Source organism: Sciurus vulgaris (assembly GCF_902686455.1).
Source record: "Sciurus vulgaris genome assembly, chromosome: 14".
Taxonomy (NCBI): Eukaryota; Metazoa; Chordata; class Mammalia; order Rodentia; family Sciuridae; genus Sciurus; species Sciurus vulgaris.
In genome coordinates this window covers 86,192,425-86,216,886 of record NC_136475.1, presented here as the reverse complement: position 1 = coordinate 86,216,886, position 24,462 = coordinate 86,192,425, and the positions used below count along the sequence as shown (strand labels likewise).

Sequence of the window (24,462 nt, the reverse complement as noted above, 5' to 3'; positions counted from 1 at the left end):
CATGTGCAGAGCTGCAGGGACTCTGGGGTCTGCCGTAGCTCCAGTATTCTAGTTGCAGGCTCTCACCATGTGGCAACAGAGGCAGAACGCAGATGTGTGCAGGACCACCCTGTTCCAGAGACCAGGACACAGACATGCCAGTGGTGGCATTGGCTCTTGCCACACAGCCAGCACTTGCAGGGTGGCTGCAGTACTGTGGATCAAGGGTTCGTGTGGAATGACGGCAGCTCTGAGGTCTTATACACAGGTTAGTTTGTTGTGACAGTAGCTCATGAAGCAGTAATGAATTGGGGGTCCATGATTCTAGACCGAAGATGGCATTACCTGCATTGGTGGCTCCAGTGTGTGAAGGGTGGGTGCATACAATGGAGGGCATCCATGCATGAAGGAGCCCAAGTTCTCTTGTAGGAAGCCTGTAGGGTTGGAGGACTTGACAGTCATGATCTCAGGATGTCACAACAATGACTTTTTCTGGGATCTGGAGGACAAAGCACAGCATATACATCTCCAAGGAGTCCGTGGTAGCCATGGCTGTTGATTACCTCTGTGGAGAATGTCGCTGGTGTCCTCTGCAGAGCAGAACAATGGAGACCCTGATGGCACTGACTGCCTGGCTGATACTGGCTAATACTGACTTTGCCTGTCCTTCTTTGCTCCTAATTATCTCCTTATGTCTCAGGTATGCTGATCTCCCCTGAGATCCCTTTCATGCAGTTATTCTTCTTGATGTTTTCTAGATAGTTTTACTCCATTGTGTTGCTACAGGTTCTTAATTAGATCCTTCAGCCTTCCCAAGGCTACTTTTATTTATGTATAGCTACCTAATTGTGAGTTTTGTGGCTGTTGTTTGTTTGTTTGTGAAGACCTGAAGGCTGCTATTTCCTTCTCTTCCTCCTTGCAGATGTCCCAATGGCCAACAATGGTGCCAGGATAATTCAATGGGGAAATGTGTTTTCAGCAAATCATCCCTGACAAACTGGATACCTGCATACCAAAGAATAAAGTCAGGCCCTTTCCTTGCTCCAAACACAAAAATGATCCAAAAATGCATGATAAATATAAATTTCATAGCTAAAACTGAAAAACTCTTAGGAAAAAATAGTCAGTTTTGACCTTGATAAAGTCCTCTTGGATATGATACCAAAAACACAAGTGATATAAGAACAAGAGATACACTGGACTTCATCAAATTTAAAATCTATAGTATTGCAAATGATACCATTAACAAGATGAAAATACAACCTACGAAATATGATAAAAGTATTTACAAATCATAAAATCATATAGCTGCCAAAGTACTTGTGTTTAAAATATATAAAGGCTCTTAGACCTTATTTCTAGATATCTACCCAGGGGAAGGAAAACATATATCTGCACCAAAATGTATACATGAATGTTCATTAACAATTTTATTCGTGACAGACAAAAAAGGAAATAATCCATAGATTCATAAACTGGTGAATATATAACCAAAATATGCTTTATTCATACAATGGAATACCAATTAACTATAAAAAGAATAAAATACTGATACACGTAACTACATGGATGAACCTTAAACCTTTATGTAACATGAAAAACAAAAACAGACACAAAAGACTAAACGCTGCATGATCCTATTTACATAGAATTCTAGAAAGTCTATTTGCTTGGCACTCAGGTGAGGAGGAAGGGATAGGATGCAAACAAACACAAGCGAATGCTGTGGGGTGATAGGATGCTCCAAAACGGGATCTTGAGGATGGGTGTACAACCCACGGACCTAGTAGATACTGCTCAATTACACACTTACCTAGATGGATGTCATGTGTATAAAGTTACCTCTACAAAGTTGATAAATAAGATTTCAAATTAAGAATTTCATTTCATTTAAAGGATGTGAAAAACAGGAACTTTCATAGATGTGAATATAAATTGTCTCAGTGATTTTGAAAAACTGGGGTCATCTAATAAGCTAAACTCTGATACCTAGTGATGAGGTGGTTCTACTTCTAGGCAGCATGTACCCCACAGAACCACCTAAGTGTGTTCACTATAGACATGTGCTTTCTCAGAAGCAGTGCAACCAACAGCCCCAAGCTAGTAATGCAAGCATACGATATGTTTTGTTACAGTCATACTATGTAGCAATGAAAAGTAATTATGTCTACATGAAAGAACATGGATAAAATACTAAATTATAAAGGTAACGACAAAAGCCCGACATAATTATATATAGATATAGAAACTACTTATATTTAAAGTTTAAGTATTCAACATCACTTTTGGGGAAGAGAAGTTGTGTTCTAAACTTCTAGAGGCACGGAGAGCTTTCAGAGTGCTGGTTATGTTCACTTCATAGTCTGGTGGTGGTGATGTGGATATGTTGACTTTGTGGTAATGTGTTGAGAAGTATAATAGCAATTCATACACATGATTGTATTTCTGCCAATTTTTAATAAAGAAGTAGTGTTATGTCTTGAATGTAAGATGCCCCCTGAAAAGTTCATGTGTTACAATGAAGGAATGTTCAGAGGTGCAGTGATTAGATTATGAGCTAAGCTTCATCAGTGGATTAATCCATTTGATAGATTAATAATCTGAATGGACTAATGGATGGTAACTATAAGCAGTTTGGGCATGGTTGAAGGAAGTTGTCAATTCAGACAACTTTTAAAATCTCAATTTCAGGAGGGAAGTTCTGGGAGTAATATTGGCTGAATTATATAGTTAGATTGTATGCATGTACAAATATGTAAGTAACAAATCCCATCATTATGTACAACTATAATGCACCAATAAAAATATGTGGGGAAAAAATAGAATAAATCTCAAGTTCATAGCAAAAGCAATCATGTTCCGTCCAATGTATGTTGGTAGCACTTTATCATGGCCAGGTTAGATGATTTTTTTTATACCATCCTAAAATGGTTGTCTATTCCTAACCTATAGGAAAATATATCAATCTAACCATTAATCCCAAATCACAATGTGGAGTTATTTATCCAAATTAATTCTATCTTCTGTCAATCCCTGAGTTTGTGTCATCCAATCTACTATTAGATTTTATCATTAATATCCTAGTTTTAAGTGTTAGGTTTTTATTTGCTGATAATATGAACAAAATTCTGCCTTCATATTTCTTTTAATAATAGTATATACTTTTATAGCCTAGGTAATACACATTTTATAAGAAAATAATAAACATTAAATTTTAAATTCTACCTTTGGGGGCCTTGCACTTTATTCAGTTTTACTGAAACTCTAAATTTAAATCATTATGAAAACTGGTGACATTATATAAAATATCAATATCGCTTTTTACTTGGAAAAATATAACATTAAATTTTGAATGTGCAGCCTAGATATTCATATAACTTTTAGATTTGTCTATTATTATGTCCACTGTGAAAAACCAGAGCTGTGGTTTATTTTAGTCCCTTAGTAAGATGACAGAAGGATGAATTGCAGCTATGGTTCTTCTACATAGTTAACCAGAGATATTACCCACTGTGACGCTGAGAAATACCCCGTGGCTTTGTTCTGCGTTGATTTTACATTAGAAACCACCCACCCTGCCCTATGGGCCTTTGTCAAACTAATAAAATTACAATCTGAAGTTATAGGCGAAACTATTTTACAAGATTTTCCTATCATAAAGGAATGACTTTATGAGAGGAGAAATTAATGGAGTAGCAAATCTAGTTAGTCATTCTTGGCACATGAACTTTTAGCAATACATGGAAAATACTTTCCATTAAAAGTCAGAATATCTAAGATGAATCAAGCCAATCTGGTGTGAGCAATCTCTAAAATCACCAGTAACCCTCTTGCATGGAGCCCTTTTCTCATCGGAACTGTAAACATGAGGACTCTCTGTGCCCTCTATCTCTAGGTCTTCAACACCCACAAAGAGTGCTTAATAAAAACTAGTTGGACAAGTGTCCAACTGCTCTTCCAGAGCATATTTCTTTTACCTCTGGAAACTTGTCAGCCCTTTCTGTCCCCTACAGATTACCAAATTTACTGACACCTAAATGAAGACTAATGAAAAGCAGGTTGATATCAACATTACCTTGATCATTGAGTGAAAAATACTTGAACTCATCCTTGCTATAGTGGCTTCTGAGTCACCCAAGCCTAGGCTCTGGTGACCTAAATGCAGATATTGGAAAAAGACTATACCCCACTACCTAAGCAACAATAAATTACAAATGTACATATACTGTCTTTTTTCTTCTCTACTGTACAAAGCTTTGAATTCTTTGCATCTAACTTTCTCTTTCTGCAAATGTCTAATTTTTAATCTAAAAGCAAGGAGATCAGGGATGACAAAAGAGACTTAACAAGAATGTATTCAAAGAAATACCTTCCTGCAGAAGTTCCCCAGGCGCAATAAGCCTTCACACCTCTGTCCAAAACCCAATTATTCTCTGGTCTGTGCAAAGCAGGAGGACCTACCAAATAACCCAGAAACCACAGAAGACCTATCATTGGCACCAGTCTGAAAAAAGGCATGGCTGATTAAAATGCTACTTAATATTATGCAAACTGGAAGAATTTGAATCTCATCCTCCATTCTGTTTGACTGCCATGAAATTGCATGCCAGCTTGACACTAGAATCTGGGATATTTATGGGGTACCCAGAAAACAAGGAAAAAGCTTCTCCTTTCCAATTGACCATGACCTCATCTGGCCTCTGGGATGGTCTCAGTCACAGTTTTACTGTTACTCCAATAGTCTTCTGACTCTGTGCCAAGAATGTGTCCAAGGACCTGCTGTTGGGACTGTGGCTTCAGACCTAAGACTTAGCACACATCACAGGCCCTTTCCTTTCCACCTGCTCCTTAGGACTTTTCCATGAAGGGCTCCAGATTCAAATCTTACTCTATTCTGGGCAGTGTTTTAATCTCTATGTATGTTACCCACTAAATTTTCTTAACTCTGAAGTGTGAACACTACAATTTTGGGTAGTGTTTATCAATAAAACACAAAGGCACAGGGAAATTTAGGAACTCGCTTAAGGTCACACAATAAAATGCAGAGCTAAGAATAAAAGTCAGGCCTGTCACCATAGTTAATGGACTCATCCTAAAGAAAATAACACTTTTTGATAAGAATGATAATGATGGTGTAATATAATATCTGAAGTAGTTTGTTGGAAACTTTAGGTACATATATAAAGTATGTTAGAAAAGTAATCTCTACTTGTAGAGATTTGTAAAACCATCTCTATTTTACAAATGAAGAAACTGAGACTAGCTACTTCCTGTAGTAGCAGGGGAAAGATCAGATCCAAATACCCTGTTCTACTCCCACAATAATTCCAGTGATTTTTGAAGGTTCCTCATTAAGTCTGATGTAGCCATCCTTTAGAGGTGGCTCCTCTCTCACTCTGAGTCACTCACTGCCATCTCTTCAGTCCTGGTCTCAGCTTCAGTCACTCAGCCTTGCTCTTCCACAAGTTCTTCCTCCTGAGAATCCATGCCTCCACTTACCTTCATGGTTAATCACTGCACACCTCCCACCTACTCAGCTTAAGTAGCCCCAGTGAAGCATTCGCTGACCACAGTCCTGAATTCTCCATTTAAGCAGAAATACCCATCTATGCGGGAGTTTTCCCCATTGCTCCACACAGCAACAGAAACTAAAAGATGACCACCCACTGGACCATGAAGCTAGCTAACAAGACTTCTCTTGGCAGGCACAGTTGCCAGCCTATCCCTTCAGACCAAGGTTCCATCCAAAGTGACTGGGACACACAGCCCATGCAGCTGGTCCCCAGGGCCAAGAGGGTGGGAGAGCTAGTTAGTCTCAGAATGTGACAGTTGCCTAGGAACTATCTGGGACAGCTTCTGGATTCACTTACTGTGGCAAGCTTGGGCCACATCTGAATGAAATTCAGAACATGTTGTGAAATTTGATAAGCAAATGTCATAGGGAAGACAACACTGGAATGAGTTCTAGGGACCTCAGTTTGAGTTCTTATTCAATCGTTCATACATTTTAAAAAGTTGAAAAAGTCATTTAGAATGCTAGACATTATGTTACTTTATTGTAAGAACTAAATGAAAGAATGGATAGGGTTGAGTTTATAAACAGTAAAATATAAGATAGAGTTATTGAGTTATAAAGTCTTTAATAAAGTCCTTAATAACAAAGATTATGTCTTACTATTCTTGTCTCCCCTAAATGTAGTTTAGACACCTGTGCTAAAATGTAATAGAAAGAGCCCTATTTGTGCTCAATTTTTACATTGATTGTATTCTCTTGCTGTCGGTCAGAGAATAGCATGATCTTTTTCCAGAGTACTTGTGGTGAAAATATGATGTTCAGGGTTGCTGCCATTACATTTCAATCAACTTTTATATAAGGTCAACCTACCTCAAATCACATGGGATAATGCATGTGATTTGCAAAAATATTGCATAACCTCTTTGTATCTGTGCATGGGCACCAACCAGAACTATTCCAAGGAACTAATTAGTCCATGGAATAGATTAAGAGCTAACTTTGAAAATAGGGTTGATGCCATATCAACATCAATAATGGGAAGAATACATAGAAGATAATAATTTCATTTTTAACATAAGGAAAATAAGACCAAAATGGTTATGGGCCTTACACAAAGACAAGCAAATCAGAAGCAGAGGAAACAGTAGGTTCTAGCCAAGTCTCATTTCTAGCACTAGGTAGAACAACGAGGGAAGCATGATGAGAAGTTCTTATTCCCAGTGTGAAGGAAAGGCCAGGAGTCACAGCTGATGGCCTGGTGAGCCCCTCTCACTCATAAAGACTGAGACATTGCTGTCTTTCCATTAGGACACCCATGAACATCACTCTTCACTAAGAGACAATGATGCAATTTGTTCTCATCAGAGAAAGAACGAAAGAGAAGATTGCCAGGGATTTGTACATAATTCAGCACACAGTAAGACATTTTTCAAGGCTCTTCGGCAAGTCATTCTACTTACAAACTCTTCGGAGGAGGAATATTTATGGCCCTTCGACCTCTCCCACTGGCCCTAAAAGAAATTGAATTTCCAACCAAATCCATTTACAATGAAAGAGCTATTCATTCTAATAAAACCACCTGGTAAGTACATTAAGTAGAGGGAAAATGTCTTTTGATGAACAGAGATATTACACGCCAGGAGTGGCAGCAACCTCAGGAAAGTTAAGGTTGGCTGCTTCTGATCTCACTTGAAATTTTCCCAGCTCATAAAGCATGACAAGACTACAAAGAGGCTGCTGTAGAGTTACACAAGGGCTCTTAGCCAATAGGCCCAGTTTCAGCCTTGATACCTGTGGCATGAAGTAACGTATGATGAAGAAAAATGGCCGACACTTTCCAAGGAGCTCCAACTTCCAATCTATACACGTGGAGTCCTGGTGCCAGCACTCACTCACAGGGCATGCCAAAAGGTATGTAGCATGATATTCACCTGTAAGAAATGTTCAGAAAGACCTGCACATTCAGTGTAGAGCATGACAAAACAAACACAATCAGAAGTTAAAAACAGACTGTCAACTCTAGGATTAATTTGGCTGGGTTCAGATGAGCTTCCCAATGGCAGACCAGTGGGGTGGGTCAGAAAAATGTGAATTCAATGCTTTGGAGGAAATATGGAATGACCTCGGAAGTCAAGAAAGAGTGAGGAAGAAGGATATAGTAATTATTCTACTAAATCTAAAAGATTTAGTGAATGGTGGCAATAGACACCATGGCTGTGGAACACTGAATGAGAATTGGGAGAAACTATGATGGGTTACTTTGGAAGTTCTGAGTCTGAATGTCCTCTGGGACATTCATAAAAGCAAATGTCATTACAGTCTGGTCACACACATGGGGTCCAGTAGGGATATATATGCTGGGTACAAAGAACTCACAGTTGCTAAGAAATTAGGATTATCCCTAATATCTCAGCTCTTTAGTCTCCTTCCAGAGTATCTAAGTTAGCAATCCCAAATATTTTGTGCCAAATTCCAACCTTGCTTTTAAAGAAAGATGTGTTTTATTTTAAAATGAAAATGATAAGTATAACAATCATTCAAACACATGATCACTTTAGGAAAAGAGTCCTAATTTACACCTAATTGCCACATCAGTTGTAGAAAACTAAAAATCATAATTGATTTTTTGTTACCTTGGATAACACTTCTGGAAAACAGATCCTGAAAAGAATAAAATCTGGTAGCTAACAATAACCCTGAGTTCTCCAATAGGATAAAGCCAAAGAAATGTCCTGCAAGATTCCATTCATTGTGCCTGCTAAATTGGGAGCTGTCAGGCTCTGCCCCTGGGATCTTCACCCAAACACTAGTCAGTGATTGTGATTATTTCTGCTGAGTGAGCCACAGATAATGTAAAAGCAGAGAAATTTGAGTTTGGTAACTATTTTAACATTGACTGAGAAATGAGGAGAAAGGAATAAAAAACAGAAAGATAAGCAAAATACATACAGATTCAGACCTCGGTGACTGTTATAAATGGATATAGAATATTCCAAGTAATCAGGTAAGCTTGGGAAAGAAAGGGAGATGAAATTATATGTCAGACAGTCGATGGGACTGTGAGAGAACACAGCAAGCGGAAAATACTTCTTTATCTTACACAAAAGTCCCCTAATTTCCCTGGATGCTAGAAACCAGAACCAATTTTCCTGCTTATCAGTGAAGTCAAAAGGCAAGTCTATATATATTCTGATGAGAATTAGAGAGAAAAATCATAGTTTTTCTCAACAAATACAAGCAGTTGACAAACTAGACCAAGCAGAAAGAGAGGGAAAAAATGAAGCATCCTGGTAAATCCCAGTATTTAAGAAACAAAACAAGATTCCTATGAAGGCATTCCAGAAGGAGATAGCAGAATTTCACTGAACTAAAATTAATAAACTTCTGGGTAATAAGAAGCCTGAATGGACCTGAATTTAATTGATGGATAAGGGTGCAAAGAGATTAAACTTATTATTTCTTATAAATGCAATAAGACTACAATCCAGTGTATAATAGAGAAGAGATGAGCTTGAAGGAGTAAGTGTGCAGAGACATCAATAAGGAAAAGATCAATCACCTTCTTCTCAACAGGAAAAAGTTACAGGAAAGAAGAGAAACAGGGGTTCCTCAATCTCTAGGAACATCAGAGGAAATATTTCTTGACTTAGGTGCTCAAATATATAGAAAGTTTAAATAAGCAATATCTCTGATAATACATAAAATTTGTGGACTCTTGGCAATTAGTAAGTTTTCTAACTCAATAAATCTGGAAGATCGTTTGTGCCAAGGAAGATGAGAGACATCAGTGCTATGTGGTAGAATGGAGAGAGAATGCTTGACCATGACCAAGACTTGTAAGGATGAACATGAGGTTAGGACTTTTCCTCTTCTGATGAAGAGAGCAGAATGTTCAGCTATGAAATGAGGTATTCTCTTATGAGATCTATAGAAGCGAATTTAGCAACACAATTTTGTGATCTGGGAGTTGAAATCATTAAATCTGGATACCCATTTTGGTCCCCACTTAGTAATGTCATGTAGACTAGAAGCATTAAGGGACAGATAATGGAACCTTCTAGGCAAGTATGGTATTCAAAATATTCACAGCCAGTAAGTCATGGACTCCAACCACTTAAGAAGGACCAATCAGAATGTGTATAAACTAACTAACTGCTACATTGATATGCCAGTGCATACCAGCAGAATTTCCACCCTGCCTAAAAGTTCTTTTTTGCTCTTCATTGTTACTGGATCAGACTGTTGATAATCTTCTTTAGTGCTTTAAAGGGGGTTCTACTTTAAAGGAACCCAAATAAATCCTGCTGCCATATATATTATTACCCTATTAATATCCTTTGTCAACCTGTGTTAATAAGAAGGTACAGCAGTAAAGTTCTCACTTCAACAACAATGAATCTGTGACCAGGTGATGTCAAACATTTTTCTGAAACTTTTAATTATGCCTTATTTTTTTCATTTACATTGACTTTTCTGCTGGCATTGGTACAGAGCTGAAATAGACCCACACTTAACATGAAGCATGAGCTAGATTACTTCCAAAGATTTCTTAGCAGAAGACTACCGATGCAGAGATCTGGTTGAGTAAGTCTGGTTAAATGCCAATTCCAGGACTGTCAATTCAACGTCCCCCCAACCCCATAACCCCAGTGTCATACTTAACCTTCCCTTGCATACTCCTCTCTGCCTCTGCTTCAGTGGGTGCTATCTAGGTTCTATTCTGTAAAGATACTCAGTTCAAAGCACAGCACCTTTACAGTTTTCAGTAAGAAATCTAACATACTCAACAGTTCACGAGTTTGGTAACACCCAGGAAACACCGAATGACTTAGAGATCAGACCATGTCTCCAAGTGCACAGTCCATTAACACTTTCTCAGCCACTCACCTTCCTGTCTTCCAAAACCTCCCAGCAAAGCATGATCTTCTCCACCAAGCACACACACTTCAGCACCAAGCTCCGACTGTGTTTTTTTCCTGGATCAGTCCCACCAGGGTGGCCTGTCTGTCCCAGACTTATTCATACCAGTTATTTAAACTAAGATTTCATTTTTTATGAAATCATGGCATTTGTTGGTAAATGGATGGAGATAGAGAATATCATGGTAAGCGAAATAAGCCAAACCCAGAAAGTCAAAGGCTGAATGTTTTCTCTGATATGTGGATGCTCATTCACAATAAGCGGGGTGGGGTATAGATAGGGAAGAATAGAGTTACCTTATATTAGTTAGAGGAGAGTGAAGGGAGAGGAAGGGGTATGGGTTAGGAATGGTCGTAGAGTGAAACAGACATTATTACCTAATGTAATATGACTGCTTGACCGATGTCATCCTGCAATATGTATAATCAGAAAAATGATAGATTACACTCTGTTTATGTATGATCTATCAAAATATATAAATGCATTCTACTGTTATGTACAACTAATTAGAACAAATTTTAAAATTTTTTAATAAAAGAAATCATATTTTAACACTATCACTCTAGTATAGCATAATGTCCAAACTTAGGACATTGTATCTAACACACCCTCAGACTTTTTAATTGCAAAAGCACTTTCACATCCATTGCCTTATTGTACCTATTTTTCCTTCAATCGCCAGGGAGGCAAATGCCATCATTCACATGATACTGAGTCTGCAGTACTTAGCCAGTGCCTGACACTGCCTCTTAATCAATATCTGTGGGTGACTGATGAGTGCATAAATGAACATAGCTATAACATGTTGAGGCCCATATATCCTAGCAGAAACAGAACCAGGATTTCAGCACGTGCCCCAGATGCTGGACCCCAATCCTGCTTCACTCCCACTCCACCTGTGCTGCAGACCTACAGCCCCTTTACCATGGATAGGTGTAAACAGCAGAGTGAACATAGACAAATGATTTTAAAGATAGGGTTAAAGTGTCAGGCAGGCATTGGCCTCAACATTTTTATAAGTTTCTTTGAATCCAAAAATTTTTTTGTCAGAATTTACTTTTATTATTTTCAAAAAGAGATGGGCTAAAGCTATTTATTTCTTTTTTTATGTTCTTATTTAATGTTTTTTTTTTTTTTTTTTACTTTTACAGTCTGCATGTTGATTCATTGTACACAAGTGGGGTACAACTTTTCATTTCTATGGTTGTGCATGATGTAGATTCACATCATTCGTGTAATCATATATGTATATAGGGTAATGATGTGTGTCTCATTCCACCATCTTTCATACCCCTGCTCCGTCCTCTCTCTCATTTCCCTCTATGTAATCTTAAGTTCCTCCATTATCCTCTCACCTCCCACTCCCTCACCCACATTATATATCTTCATCTACTTATCAGGGAAAACATTCGGCCTTTGGTTTTTGGAGATTGATTTATTTCACTTAGCATGATATTCTCCAATTAGATCCATTTTTCTGCAACTACCATAATATTATTCTTCTTTATGGCTGAATAATATTCCATTGTGTATATATACCACACTTTCTTTATCCATTCATCTGTTAAAGGGCATCTAAGTTGGTTCCACAATATAACTGATGTGAATTGAGCTGTTATAAACATTGATGTGACTATGTTACTGATGTATGCTAATTTTAAGTCCTTTGGGTATAAATCAAGGAGTGGGATAACTGGGTCAAAACTAAAAGTGCTCTAAGACTTGCTACTGCTGCTTGTAAAAGGGAGTTTTTCCACTAACAAATCTTGTTACATATATAAAACCATGAATGCAGACAGCATGAATTCAAAAGACCTGGATGTTCTGAAGGGATAATCCAGCCTGATATAAATTCTGTCAGAAAATACTGTATTCCTCACTCTACAATGGAAGATGACACGTCGCTTCTGCCTGGTAAATAAGGCATCCCCTTTGCCCTTTCCAGGTTTACAAACCCAAGAGACCAAGCCTTCCACCGTGAGAGCCGAGGGTTGGTTGTGAGACACACAGGTGAGACCATCCCTACCTGCTGTTGGCAGAGAATGGAAAGAATCCCTTTCTCTCCGAACAGCGCAGCTTTAGGAATCCGACGACCGAGGTGGAAGCAGTGGCTGAACTGCTTATTGATTATGTGACCTGGGGCAGGGCATCCAAATTGCAGGTTTGTAATCTCTAAGGCGGGATTCGTAAACATAAGTCAGTGGGGAAGGAAAAGTCAGAGAAGACAACGGCTTTCAAACTATGTTGCATGGAGGCTCCGGGGTGAAGAGAGGTCAAGCAGCAGAGGCCACAATGCTGTCCCCTGCTTCAGCCGGAGAAAGCCAGCTTTTAGACTTGCAGAACCCAGCTTCAGGCCCCAGAATTCCCAGCTCAATTATCCGTCCGCTGAACCAAACGAACATTTCCGCACAATTGCCCTGAGCTCTAGAGTTCACAGGGCACATTGTATACATTATCTTACATCCAACCCTTTCAGGGGTACAGGAAAATTATCTTTGCCACTCAGCTGCTAAAGACTGAGCCCCTAAAAGATTAAGAGATGGGCGTTGGTTCCCAAGATGAATGAGCCCCAGCCCCCACCTGAGAGCCCTGCTCTTTCTGCCACTCTGGGCCTGTGTGCGCCAATAAACAAGATAAGCATCTTTAATTTGAAAACTGGTTGCCTTTTCAGATGACCTATGTTCTCACAGTAAACAAGCCACATTCTCATTTTCTTTCAGAGAATGAAATTTCTGGCTTATCTTAGGAAGAAGGTAAAAGCATCGATCCACAATCTGATAGGATTTATAACATAGCCCATATTTCTGCTTCAAAGACCACAAAGAACACATTGTCCTCCCCCCACAGGGACAGCCATCCCAGCTCTGGCACAGCACATGGAGTGAGACATTTGACCCTACTTGAAATGAACCAGTAGATTAGCAACAAATGTCACCTGGTATTCCTGCTCATGATACTAACATCCATGTCAGTCAACAGGTACTGTTTGCTTTATAAAACCTTTGGTCATTGGTAACACGTTTTATCTCCCCTTGGTTCCAAATGCCTGATAGTGGGCTCCAGTAAGACATTTTCTATGCGTGTTGAGGTCATTAATTTATTGATTCATCAATGAGCAGTAAGCACCTACCCTGTGTTGGACTTGGTGCTAAGCATCGTGTATACCAAACATGTCAGAATCAGTACTGCCATCAGGATGTTCACGATTTTGCCAGGGAGAACTGACTCATATAAAAGAGGTAAGTACATAGGAGAGACACCAAGAGCTTGGGGGACTCAGTGAGCAAAGCCCGCTTTTGACCTAAGTATGCAGCAGCTGTGTTGGAGTGGAGTAAGAGTCCAATTCTGCAAGTCAGTGAGTGGTCAGGGTCTCACCAGGAAAGAGAGAACTGCTGCTTAGGACAGAAGGAAAGGCAACGGAAGGGAGGCAGTGCAAGCAGCTTGGGAGGAGCAAAGTAGAATGCTAAAAATATCAGTGCGTAGAGTCAGGGCGTCTGGGTTCACGTCAGTTCCAATGGTCACCAGTCAAGTGATCTTGGAAGGCCATTCGATCTTCTGTCTCTCAATTAAATCATCTTAAAAACAGAAACTAGCCAGGCATGGTGGTGCATGTCTGTAATTCCAGTGATGTGGGAGGCTGAGGCAGGAAGATGCCAAGTGCGAAACCAGCCTTAGCAACTTCGCAAGGCCTTAACAAATTTAGTGAGACCCTGTCTCAAAAATAAGAAATAAAAAAAAGATTGGGGATGTGGTTCAGTGGTAAAGCATCCCTGGGTTAAATCCCCGGTACAAAAAAAAAAAAAAAAGAAGAAGAAGAAAGAAAAAGAAAACCAGAAACTAAAATAGGTGCCCTGTTACAAAAATACAGACCTTCAAATATTGTCTTGCATGAAATTCTGGGTTAACTTTAAAGATCTCTGATGAGTCTTGCTAAACTTAGTTACAGTAACTGGCAGGAAATTGGTTTCAAAGTGTTGGACTGGTGTAAGTGAACTAATAAATAACTCTCTTTAAAGGTCATTTAGGAACTTGAACTCTATGTTAAAGCCACTTGTTATAGAATATAACATAAAAGATAGCACTAGTGCCATAAAAATAATGACTTATAGAAATGAGAGTTCAAATCTTCCCCATGAAAGTCATGTAGTAACCAAATATTATTTCTAATAATCTCTTAAGGAGAGTGAAATTCCCTTATTTCTTTTAAGACACATGATTCATGTTCCTATATTAAAAGGAAGTAGCAACTTCTTCTCAACAATATAAATTTAATGATAGCATTTAGAAACAAAGAAAATTTCATTATGGAAATTCACTGATTGTGAAATGTATGCAGAAATTCAGTCAAGAATAGCCGAGATAATTTGAAGAACAATGTCAGAAAAGTCTAATGCACTTCAAACTGGACCTGGTGACACACTTGTAATCCCAGCAGCTTAGGAGACTGAGGCAGGAGGATCACAAGTCAAAGCCAGCCTCAGCAATTTAGCAAGAGGTCCTAAGCAACTTGGCAAGACCCTCTCTCAATGTAAAAAAATATATAAAGGACTGGGAATGTGGCTCAGTGGTTGAGTACCTCCAGGTTCAAGTCCTAGTACCAAAAAAAAGTTTTTTTAAATCTCTAATGCACTTCAAGATATGTTATAAAACTATCTCTAATGCACTTCCAGATACAGTACTAAACCTGAGGCCCTGATGTAAGGATGGACAAATAGATCGCTGGTAGACATGGAGCACAACTGTGGAATCAGAGTCCCCAATCCTTTTCTGCCTTCATAGTCCTCACCCTCCACCTGTTTATGGCTACAGATCACAGGAGTCGGAAGAGTCCTGAAGTCCGAGACCTTGAAGTAGACGCCCAGGGAGAACCAGAACCTTCTGGGCAGCCTACCTGAGCTGTGACGGAGCAACATCCTTGGAATGCCACAGGCGAACCTCTTACTCTCAAAGGCACCCTTCAGATTAGAGTAAGATTACTCTAATACAGCACAAAACCCCTTACTGTGGTGTGGCAGATCAGCCGTACTCCAAGGCTACCTGCGGGGACAGGCTAATTCCAATGTGGTCACCAGCTCAGCTGCTTTCAGCACCGATATTTTGATCCTTAAGTAGGGAGTAATTCTTTTTTCTCTCTCTCTTTTTCTGCTGCCTCTTCGTAGTGTACTAAAACTGCCAGAATGGGTATTATTTTCCCCTTGGAAATAACCTCTGTATAGCCTCAGGTTTATCCCAAGTCCTTAGGTTTTCCTATGATCAGCATCAGCTTCCTGCCCTGGCAACTTGCATAGCAAAGACACTTTGCTTCAAAACAAACTGCTATTCCCAAGATCTTCAGGAGGTATAATGAGACATGCTGAACTTCTGAAAGTATCTTGGGAACCAGTTAAGAGTGAGAGTTTTAAAAGGAAAACATAAATGATCTATTAGGAATGTGAAAGAGAAAGTGTAATTGCTATTCCTTAAAGGAACAAGAGAGAGAAGGGGAAACTCTTACCAGACTGATTTTAGTTCATTGTAGTGTTTGGTTTCTTCTGTCTAATGCAAAATAAACTGAGAAAGAGAAGAGGAGCGGGGCCTGAAGTTGGGAAAAGGAGTAAATCGGGGCTGTGCCAACATCTGTACTAACCTGCTATCACAAAGTACCACGTCCATATGATGAATGTCATGAGCAATGAACCCTGGCACACCTATCAAGGGCAAATGGATGCGTATTATGTCCTGATTATTCCACTTCAGAAGCTTCCTCTCCTTGCTGGTCACAAATACATACCAAGACTCACCAATACTAGTCACATGTGCCCCATGTGTTGGACTCCATGTGTTTCTTGTCTGAAATCCTTAATATTCCTCCTGTGCACAGACATGTGTACGAGAGCCAGGTAACCTCTAATTTTATTTTTTATTTGTTTCTTTTTGAAATAGGTATCATTTTCAAATGGATCAAAGTTTAAAAGTCACCTTCTCAGCTGTCAGTTAATCCTCCAGAGTGACCAAGAATATATTCTCTCATGTCTTCTTCAGTAGGAGGATATTTTATAAATATGTGTCTGTGCGTTCACAAATCATGAATATTAACTGTTTGTTACTCTTCATGCATAAAATGGGGGGCTAAGTAACATGACTTCTCTCATAGGGTTGTAATATGGATCAAATAGGTTAAGATACATAAAGCATTTGGAATATCGTTTGACATAAGGTAAGTCCTGTGTAAAAATTATCCAGCTCTCTGCTTCCTGGTTACCATGTTCTGAAATGCTTTCCTCCTCCATGCCCCTCCACCATGATGTTCTGCCTCATCTCAGGCCCAGAGCTATGGAGTTGGCCAACCAGGGACTGAACCTCTGAAACGCAATATTATAATGATTGTACAGGTAACAGAAAAGAAAATGAGTTGCAGAAAGAAGAGAGAATAGGTGGCTACAAATTCCAGTTAGGGTTTTCTATTAGGAAAAGGCCACACATCCTCACACAGTGCCTTCTGGGCAGGAAACGGGCTTCGTTCTTCTTATACTTCCTTAACTAAGAAGTAGTCAATACTTAGAGAACAATAACTAAACCCTGAGATAAATCTGACTCTTCAGCTTTCAGAAGCAAAAGCCCCAGGAATCAAGCAGAAGAACAAAAACATCAGGCAATGAAGCTAAAGCAAATTATTCCCTCTGTATTCTCCTTAGCCCACGGATTTGCAAAGGCTAGGCTCCTGATTCATAAAAATGTTGGCACCCCCCACCTCAAAATCAAAACAAAACAAAACAAAATGACCTGCTAAACAAACTAGATTCTTTCAGGAACAAAAACAAACCTCAAGTCAATTCTTCTTGCCCATTTACAAGATTTCGCAATGTTCACAAACAATTTTACATTTGAGTATTTTTAGTACAACTATTGGACCCATGTTGAAATGCTAAGTTCAGAAAAAGGAGAACAGAAGGTTTTGTTCATATGTCCAGCACTTGAAAGACAGAACAGAGAGTTCAAAACAAAAACACCTGTGCATAACCCGAAAGAAGAATTATGGTGTTAAAGTATTTGTATTCAATTTCTACATAGAAATGTAGAGAATTTTAACTGGCAGGAATCATGAAGAAGAGAGTGAAAGAGAGAGCAAAGACTTGAGCTCCACATCTGGATGTTGGCTATAACATTCTTAAGTCCCTTGCAAAGCCTTTTCCAACACCATACAAGCACCAAGTGTCTGCATTTTACTTCCTGCATGCTTCTCATTCACTCACATAAGGGTACATACAGATTCGTGGTCTCTTCTCTATGTCCGTATTTTTTAGAATTTCTACAATGAGTACATTTTATGCAGATTATATCACATATAAAGATATATGCATATATTTGCAAAGTTTTTTTAAAAGTTTGTCATTTTAAGTTTTAATAAGAATATAAAGTTTATGCATCAGTTATTTAAAAATTAGCTATTTTCATCCCTATCATCATCTTAATTATCATTTTCATCTCTCTACGAAAATAAGTATTATTTTACAATAAACTTACTGGCTCTAATATGTTCCCCTTTATTTTTACCCATCATGTATTTAGAAATGACCCTATTATAAGAGAGTTTGGATCCCATTGCAGTGGACATCCTTGTGAACTTGAGTTTTTGCACTTAAACTACCTGATTAGAAGGACATCTTAGCAATTAAACTAATGGCAAACTTTTAGTGGCCTTTAATAGAAGTTCATGAACAAGATAGCTATATAAATATACACAAGAGTTTCCTCCCTAATGTCACTAGAAGCATTTTTATTGTTCTGCTTCCTATGTCAAAGGGGAAAATGTATAGGTCCCAGGAATGAAGAAGGAACAAGTGTTCAAAGTTGATGTAGTGGAGACCAATGCTCAGGAGAATGTTGGTCCTGGGGAGGGAACTGAAACATGTACTAAGATGGAAGGTTAACTTCCATATGGAAGCAAGAGTAAGGGCCAAGAATCCCAGATGTTGCAGAAATGGACATCAACTGAATTGGAAAATACCTGTTTCCCTGGACCAGAGAAAAGAAACAAGACACATATTTTAGGCAGTGAATGATAAAGAATCATCCACCAGCAATCAGAACCCCAGTTCTGATCCCAACTTTATAATAACCACCTCTTGTTGGTGTTCTTTTTCCTAAAAAGTGATCAGCATCCCCCATCCTCACTCGCTCATGATTGCCACATCCTTGGCACAGGCAGCAGATGACCAGGAAGCTACATGTTCCACTCACATTCTCTTGTCTAACCCAGAAGCAATCCTATGAGGTACACGATGAAGCTATTTTACAGTGTGATAACTGATCCTCAGAGAAGTTAAATAACTGTCCAGGGTGAAAAGCCAGCAAGAACCAAGGCAGAAAAAGAAACAATGATTGCCCAATGACAAATTCAATGTCTTCTTTTCTTTCTTTTTTCTTTTTTGGTGTGGGTATTGAACTTAGGGCCTCATGAATACTAAGCAAGCAATCTGCCACTGACCTGCATCCCCAGCCCTCTTTATTTCGAGACAGGGCCTCCTTAATTGCACAGGCTGTCCTTGAATTTGTGATCCTCTCGCCTCAGCCTCACGGATAACTGGGATTATGGGCATGCACCACTGCGCCCAGCTTGAAGTTCAATTTCTTAATAATTTATTCTAAAATTTGCTTTTAAGCGCTTTATGAGTCATCAAACATAAAATCAGGGCTTTAAAGTGATTAATTCTTATAACCTCTAGTTTTTCCTTAAACACCCCTTTTCATTCTGAACTGAATAGATTTAAAGTGATTAACATTAGAAGAACTCAGCATCCATTTCACCCAGGCACACAAATGTCTTTGTGCTATACATTGCTCTCTAAATAGAAATTGCTTTAGATTTAAAAAAAAATTTGATAGCTGAAATAATTATACAGTTTCTAGGTGAGTCATTCTAAAACTTTTAGTCTTTGGGAAGATTCCATATTTCTGGTTATCTGCAGTGAAATAGTTTCCAGCTACCCACTTACATCCCTTGATAAAATCGTAGCCCATTATTAAACACATTTTTATGCAATATTGTTGGTTTATTTATGCATCAAGCCTATGGTTAAAATTCACGCTGATACTAAAGATGCATATTAAAAGTTTATATTGGGGCCTTCTGGTAACCTCATCAGGCTATCAAGCTACCACATTAAACTAGATAGTAGCCTGGGAACAGACTGAATTTAAACCAAAAGATATTTGGAGTCAAATTAATTAAATCCCACAAATATTTTTTGTCTTCCTTTTTCCTACAGCTCAGGTACTTATTCTGCTTCCAGGAACACCAAGATGAGGTACTGACTGTGCCCCAAGGATCCCTCCATCTGTTTGAGAAATATATTAGCAGATAAATTAAAACATACTGTGATTCTGTGTGTCTCCGGAGGCGTGTGTTGAAGTTAGAGAGGGAACTGAGGTTAGGAAACGATCCAGAAGGTGAGGGAAGAATACCAAGAAGCCAGCTCAGAAGAGACGGTGCCGGAGTTGGAATACGCAAGTCCCCACGGGGAACCTGGAGGATCTGTGATCCTCCCCCTCACCCCCAGGACTGGTCAATCACAGGGACGCCCGATGCCCCGTGCCCTCCTCTCTCAGCTGTGTGGTCCTCCTGCTTCCCTCCATCCCACAGCACCGTCAGATGCTACTGGATTTTTTTGGAAACCCCCCTTTTTACAGCTGCACATGAAATGTCACTCCATTCTGAAATGACACTTTGTTTCACTAACGTGCCTTTTCTTGACTTCCCCTTTTCTTGGGGTTATTGGAATCACTGCTCCATCCCTCCTGATACATGGTGTGCTCTGCACAAACCCGGCGGTGGGGAGAGCTTTATCTTTAGCAGCACCTTCTTCCACCCATGCCCACTGAGCAGCTGCCTCAGAGCAGGGTTCCAGAAACAGTAACAGTCTGGAGAAGGAACTTCCACCTGTGTCAGGGTCGCTGCATCCCTTGTCAAGAAAACAGCCGAAGAGAGACTTTGCTTCCTGGAGAGGGCATGCACCTGGTGTGGAGTGGAAATGGAACTCTAATGCAGCCCGTTATCATCTGAAGGTGCCCCCGCAAAGTTTATGTGTTGGAAAGTTAAGTCCCCATATGGCAGTGCTGGGAAGTAGGGCCTAATGGGAGACGCCTTCAGGTCTTGAGGACTCCAGCCTCATGAATAGATTAATGGGAATGATTTCAGCTTTTTGACCCTCTTTTGCTCCCTCCCTGTTGCCCTTCCATCATATTATGAAGTAGCAAGAAGGGCCTCACCAGAAGCTGTGAGGATGACAGACTTGTATTCTCAGACTTCTTGTCCTCTAGAACCCTGAGATAAGTAAACATTTTTCTTTATAACATACCCAGTTTGTGGTATTCTGTTAGAGTAGCAGGGAACAGAATAACACAAACCCAGTGCTGACATGTATGAAGATGTCACCACTTAGTTGGATTCTTTCATGAAAAATCAATCAGCCAACAGTCTTAGTTTCTCAGGTAAAGATGGAGAAACTGGAAGAAATTTTCTTTCTTAATTTGTCCCCAAAGCCCACACTTGTACTTGTGCCTTCTTTTTTAAATTCTACAATACAGTAGAACTCCTGGCTCTGCCTCTGTTTCCAGAAACAGAGACTTAGACTGAGGTAGTTCAGAAAGTTAATGGAAAGAAAGAAAAGCAAAAAAGTATCAAATGCTTCTATTTTAGTCAGCTATTTCCCTACTGTGACTAACTGACCCCACCGGCACAATAAAGGAGGAAGAGTTTATTTGAGGGCTCATGGTTTCTGAGTTCCTTAGAAGGCCAGCTCCATTCCTTGGGGCTCCAGGTGAGGATGAACATCATGGCAGAGCATGTGGCAGAGGGAAGCAACTCACATGATTTCAGGAAGCAGAGAGAGAGGTCTCCACTCTCCAGATACAAAATATATACCCCAAAGCCACACCCCAATTCCAATCTCTTGCAGCCACACCCCACCACTTCAGTTACCACTCACTTAATCCCCATTAGGGGATTAATTCACTGATTGGGTTAAGACTCCCACCCCAGTCATTTTTCCTCTGAACCTTCTTGCATTGTCTCACACGTGAGCTTTTAGGGGACGCCTCACATCCAAACCATAACAACTTCCACGTGGTCAAGAAGAGAAAGGACTGAGGAAAGTCATCAGCTTTCAGGAGAAGCAGATCATTCAGCAAAACCAACCAAACTTGAAAACGAATTGGTTTCAACAGCGAAAGGGAAACATAAACATTACTTTTTGAAAGATGAAGAAGATTGCAAGTTAAATAGTTGTAATATTTAAGGTTAGAATTAGGATTAGTCCCAGGAAACATCTTTGCAAATAACTGAGTATCTCCAAGAACCCATAAATGATGTGTGTCTCATTCTAAAAGGATCCCAGTACATTTTCCCCAGAATTTCCATAGTGAAAAAGGTAAGGCTCTCTTATTTCCCTACCTTATATTGTTTTTTGTTGGTGATTTGAAGTATAAGAATACAACCCATTCCCAAATTTTCCTTTAGTATTACGCAGAATCTGTAATTCTTTTTTCAAGTCTTGGCAGTCTCCTAGGAACTAAAACAAAACAAAAAAAGCTTTAAGAATTTCTTAGGGAGCTTAAATTATTCATTCCACTTTAGTGCACAAAATAGTTCCTGTTAAAATTGAGAAAGTTACAAGGAAATGTTGATGAAAACAGTAAACTTTTTTATTCAAGGGCATTTCTTCCTTGTCCTTTTGATTATGTTCTACTCTTCCATATCTTGGCATAATTTTCAGTGGAAAATCTGGAAAATTACATTTTAAAGATGTATATTTGCGACTGTCATCAAACCATTTTTGAAATTTACATTTAAGAACCTCAGTGAGAAGATGCTATAAGATGTTCCAGAGAATTCCTTGAGGAACCTGCATAGGAGCAGCCAGTAAAAGTCATAAATAACCAAGTGTAGCTAGGAAGGGAGATACTGGAGCTTGTTGACATTTTTTCTTTCATCGCATGAAGTAAAACACACTATTATGTTCAGAGTTTGGAAAATATAAAAAAGGTAAACTATCAAAATTCAGTGTAATAGGATTGGCAGACTGCTTTAGCAAATACACCCCAAAATAAACAAAGCCCTAGCCTGGTGTAAGTCAGCAGCGAGTCTCTCATTCACGCGCTCCTTCAGAGATCCAAGCTGTGGATCAGGAGCACACATTTTCCAAGGTCCCCTTCCATACCATGGGCAGCCAGAAGAAAAGAAGAGCATGAATGTGCACATGCGTGTAAAGGTCAGGTCTGGACATTTATTTCTGACAGGTAAATTTGCTCATCTTGCCGGTCACATGGCCACACATGGAGGTGAGAACGGACTGGCAGAGCTGTGAGGACGTGAACACCACTTCTCAGGAGCAACTTTGGCATGCGGGAGAGGGAAAATAAATGCCTGGTGACAACCCGCCACCCCTCCTTCAGTCTTGTAAGTTGTCAGAAGTAGTGTCATATGCACCAGAGCTCTCAGTGTACCTGGTGCTGCAGCAGAGAACCTGGAGTCAGTGAGTTCAGAAGATGTCTTCACGCTCCTCCCTCTCCGGTGGTTCTCTTGGAAATGAAAGAAAAGATAAAAAATGTTAACTGCTAGGTAGGGTCCAAAAGTCAAGGACAAAAAAAAAAAGCAAAAAAACAACAAAACAAAAAAACATCAGAACTATGGATCATGGTGACAGCCACCAGAAGGTAAGCGGAATCAGCAATGCCAACAGCTGTTATCATGGCTTCCTGGAGCACATGGCTTTACCTTGAACTCAGGTTGTTACTGATCTGAATGAACCCTTCAGAAACTGAAGGGCTTACGAGATATCTTACCTTTTCCAAGATCATACATTGATTCTACTTCTATTTACTTGCTTCCAGATTCTTTGGCAGGCTCAACTCTATTTCTCAAGAGATGTCTGCATTTCAAGCGTTCCTTCGTGCTCTGATCCTTAACTCAGCCACAGAACTGGAAAGACAAAAGCAATTCAGACCAACACACACACTCACTCTTTCTCTCTCTCTTATACAGCCTGTACCATAAGATGCAGTTTGCTGCTGCCCCCAAGCAACTTTCAGAAAATGCTCCCACCTGATCTACGGTTTCATCCATAAATGAACTAAGAAACGGGACTGCAGCCACGCAGTGACTCCAAGGGGCTATTTTAAAGCTTTCTTCTTGAGCAATGAGAAAATAATACCGGTTTCAAATGGTTGATATATATATATATATAAAAAAAAGACAAAATTGAAAGGGAGTTAATTTTGCTTCATAAAGAAACATTGGGTTTACTTAATGGAGTTTTAGAGTGCACTGCTTCCGGGCGCGATGTATGCCTGTGATCCCAGAGGCTCAGGAGGCTGAGGCAGGAGGATCACAAGTTCAAAGCCAGTCTGAGCAAGGGCGAGGCATTAAGCAACTCAGTGAGACCCTGTCTCTAAATAAAATACAAAATAGGACCGGGGATGTAGCTCAGTGGTCAAGTGCCCCTGAGTTCAATCCCAGGTAGCCCCTACCCACAACAAAAAGAGTGCACTGCTATGCTGATGATAACCATTTCGATTGTTTTGTCTATTCATGGAGATTTTGGTATGTAATCTTCCCATCATTGGCAGGTAAAGCAGGTATTCATTCATCAAGAGAGATACTCACAGTCAGCCTTTCCTTCAATTTCTAAGTCTTCACTGTTTTTGATTATTACAAGCATCTTTGCAGTTTGTTTCCTATCTTTGAGTCCCAGGAAGTCTTAGTATTATAGATACAACTCTCTTTGTTCAGATAAAACTGTAAATAAGGAACCTGTGTTCCATACACAATTCTGGCTTGACGCAAAAATACTGACAAATGTTTAAACTTCCAAACTTTTTCAGAAACACAGGTCATTAAGAAGTAAAGAAAAGAAAATTGAGAGCATCTTGACAAACACGTAACAAGGGCCTACTTGTGATAAGCACCATGGGAAAAGGCAGAGAGAATAAACATGTCAGGAGCTCAGTGTCTTGGGAAGGGCCAGACACTATTGGAGTTGCTCTTGAGTTTGAATTAAAGATGGTGGGTG

At 39.5% G+C, this 24,462-nt stretch overlaps 1 long non-coding RNA gene across 2 annotated transcripts; it reads left to right on the top strand.

The window, feature by feature from the left end:
* Positions 1–7,251: 7,251 nt before the first annotated feature.
* LOC306644308 lies at positions 7,252–23,625 on the top strand. Of its 2 annotated transcripts, XR_013759276.1 has the most exons (4): positions 7,252–7,405; positions 13,262–13,393; positions 15,224–16,293; positions 19,668–23,625. It is a non-coding gene; the product is annotated as an uncharacterized lncRNA (long non-coding RNA). The 2 variants fall into 2 exon arrangements; XR_013759277.1 differs by having other exon boundaries at positions 15,224–23,625.
* Positions 23,626–24,462: the final 837 nt, after the last annotated feature.